This window comes from Meleagris gallopavo, chromosome 1, assembly GCF_000146605.3.
Source record: "Meleagris gallopavo isolate NT-WF06-2002-E0010 breed Aviagen turkey brand Nicholas breeding stock chromosome 1, Turkey_5.1, whole genome shotgun sequence".
In the NCBI taxonomy this organism is placed as follows: domain Eukaryota; kingdom Metazoa; phylum Chordata; class Aves; order Galliformes; family Phasianidae; genus Meleagris; species Meleagris gallopavo.
In genome coordinates, this window is record NC_015011.2 from 55,732,555 (window position 1) to 55,736,323 (window position 3,769).

Genomic DNA, 3,769 nt, shown 5'->3' on the forward strand with positions numbered 1-3,769 from the left:
AGCCAAAACCCCCAAAGCTGAACTGGGGGTGATGGACAATTTGTATCAAGTGAAACAACTTTGACTGTGCAGGTGAGAAGTTTTATTGAATTACTAAAATTGGAAGGAAGACATGAACACAAACTTTGGGTGGCATAAATGTTCCAAAGATTTGAGCTGAAAAATCTCTATTTTGCACAAGGAAAAACATCTGTTGATGTGTTTCCTCAAAGAGGCACTTTATAGAACTGCTATATGGTTGTTTTTAAATTGGGATGCTTTCTTTTCTCTGCATCCAAAAGAAAGCTTTCTTTTTTTCTATTTTGTTTTCTTAAGTGGTGCTTCCTGCTTCAGCCATCTTAGCATATAAGAGATTTAAAGGCTTTCAAATTTTAATTAAGGTTTCTTTTGTAAAAGCATGACAATTAACAAAATATACATAGAGTTTGGTATCTTTCATTTTAGGACATCATTTGTTTCCTATCGTGATTGTCAGGTAGACAAACTTTTGGTGACCAAAAGTTTTCCTGTTTGTTTTTAACTAGTCTTATGTATACGGATCTGTACTGAATTCAAGGTGTGATATCAAGATATCTTGAATGTTTTTTAAAAGCATATTTGCAAAGTAATGAATGTATTTTAATCTAGCGTGCACAATTTCATATGCAGTTTTCCTGTATGCTTGAAATCAGTCTGAAAGCCTGGAGATGTGCTTGTGGATTTTCTGTTTGTGGTTTCAAACTTGCAATACTCCTGAAGTGTGTGTTTAAACAGATGAGTGTACCTGAAATGAGGGAGCTCATCTGACAGTCCTGCTGTTCTGGGGAAAGAGAAAAGATGATTTAGCAGAGTTAGTTAGGCATTATCAGGACAGGTGTTGGTGGGGCTGTGCAAGAGAACTTAGCAGAGTTTGATAATACAAGCTGTTCTGTGAGCTGAGCTCTGGGGCTGGAAGTTTGCCTTGGGTTCCTCATCATCATGCTCAGCTAGAAGTGAACTTGGTGTTACTCAATATAGCACCTTTCTTGTTCCAGAGATCTCAATGCACTGTTTAAAATAATAATAATAAAAAAAAAGTATGTGCTTCGTCTTGCTACCAGTAATTAATAGTACTGTTACTGAGTTCTGCGTTATTGAATTTAATAATGGTTATAGCTCTGATGTCGATTTCTTGGAATCTGACCAGGAGTCAGTTTGTTTGCCCAGTTTTCCCATGACACCAAGGAATGGTTGGATGATGTTAGCCACGCACTGCCCATCTTGTTTCAAGACACTTGTCTCCTCTCTTACCTTAAAAATCCATCCAGTGTCTGTACAAAGCTACCTGACAACAGCTAGCTGAAATAAACCTTGTTTATATTGCATGACTTCTTGAAATAAACAGCACTGCATGACAAAAAATTAATTATGGGAGAGTCATGTTCTTTTAAAACTATATACAATTTGAGTTTAAGTGGGAGCCCTAAAATGTAGTATTTATTTTTCACTGCTAGAATGTTAGTCTTTTAAAAATGTCTTGCATTTTTATGATGATTTCAAAGAACTGGAGCTGTGTACCTCTGTGTTCTCTGCATTATTTATTTGAACCCTTCATTACTGACTTCAAAAATTTTTGAGTGCACTGAAAGGGCAATGTCTGTTTCTATTTGTTTTGGGAGTACAGTTTGTTGGAACACTGAAGTAAGAATAATTTTTTTTTCTGTTCTATCAAAAACTCAAAGAGAATCGATAGTCTGGTAAAAGAAGAGTTTAATGAACTGTGGAAACATTTTGTGATGAAAATATTTAATGATTACTACAAAAATAAATGCTTGAACTTTATCTTCTGGTCCCTATGAGTGTTAATTTTTTTTTGGTAATGTGGGAGGAGGAAAGAACATGAATTATATTGTTACAAAACTGGCTAAGGAATACTCCCTTAAATGTGTGTATTTTATGGGTGTGTCTTAATTTTTTTTAAATATTTCTAGGGAAGTTCAAGAAGACATGTCTATAGGCACAAGAGCAAATCCTAGGGAAATCAGCCTGTGGCCTTCATTCAGTTATATATTTACACACGAGGTTCCCTTGGCTGTCCTTGATAGTTGTCATCAGCCCTGGCTTATCCTGACAAGAGGTAACCTGGGGATATTCTCAGAGGGAATGAATGTGTCCCTGCAGTGCTGTCTTTCTCCTTGTCCTTCCCACATGTAGCAAATATGCTGCAGGTGAATATTACTGCTGTTGAGCAATAGCATCCTCCTTTCCTTGCTGTTTTGTAGTTTCTGTCAGTTGATTCACTTGTAATAGAAAGGTGAAAACAGCAGCTGCTGTTACAGCATTGACTGAATGGCAGCATGTGTGAAGAAGCAGATGTCTTCTGTCAGACCTGAAGATATGAATGTGGTTGCAGAGTAGCAAGATGCATCCATCTTCGTTGGCTACTTTATCACAAAAATGGCTCAAGCTCAAACGTGTTTCTATTTTAATACTCGCATATAGCAACTTTAGCAAGAAGTACAGCTATACTTAATATTGCCCTTTGTAGAGTGACACGAGATATAAACCAAGCTCAGGAAAGCTGGAAATGCTGGAGCAGGCAACTGAGGCAGATGTTACAGTTTTTACAGGAAAGGATACTGGCACAAAAAAAAGAAAAAAAAAAATCCAACCAAAAACTATGCTTTTGTTTTGTTTTTGTTTAAAACTATGGATTTAACACACGTTCTGTTTCATGGCAGCTGGCTGTAGTTGCAACTGAGCCAAAACAAAGGCAAAGCTGGAATAGTAGCAAATTTAGGATATTTGCCGACTTATCACCCTTGTGTGTTTGAGGCAATTTAAAATCCTGTACAAAGAACAAAAGCAGGGAGATAAGAGGCCAGTGAAAGTCCTGTGCTTTTTGTAGAGAAATAAGTGCCTCTTTTCCCTTGGACAGTTGGAGAGTTGAGCCTCACTTTGGCATTTAGCACTCAGAGTTGATATTTCTCAGCCAGTGTTTCTGAGGTTGGTAACTTTGCAAATCCTACAGTCTGTGTGTTAAACAAGGCTGTACTCTTATGCTTTGGTTTTTAATTTATAATGAGATTTTATTCCCTGACAGTCGTAGGTGCTGTGGTTCTCCTCCCCTCCCCCCAGTAAATGTAAATAGAAATGTATTCTATAACTGACTAATGCCAAGCTGAGTCTTAATTCTGATCATAAGGGCCACTCATCACAAGCTGCTGGTCATCTGAATCCTATAAAACAGAAGGGAAAACAAATCAGACTAACATCATGCATGTGAAACTCACATTTTTGGAAAATTTATCCACATAGATGGAAGTTTGGAACTTCCATTTTTGCACTGCATAAGCCTTTTTACTGCATGCAAAAAGACTACTCTGCTTTTTAGTTGCTGTGTGTACATGAGAGTCTTGCTAAATTGGGCCATTGAGGCTATCCAGATGATTCAGTCTTACCCAGATTTTCCTTCTCTTGTTTCCCACCCCCCTTCTCACCACATCTCAGGCACTGTACAGAGTGCTAGCGTGACATTCAGCTGCATTTGCAGCAAAGAGAAGACAAAACTGAAAGGCTTTTAAGTTTGTATAGACATGTCACAGCACAATTTGAAGTCCAATTTAGTTTGGCTCTCTTTGGAAGCAGCTGCAGCCTCACTAGTCATTACTTAGAATTGTAGAATCACTTGGGCTGGAAAAGATCTCTGAGATCATCTTGACTCAACCCCACCATGCCCACTGATGATGTCCTCAGTGCCACCTCCACACGGTTCTGGAACACCTCCAGGGACGGTGACTGCACCACCTCC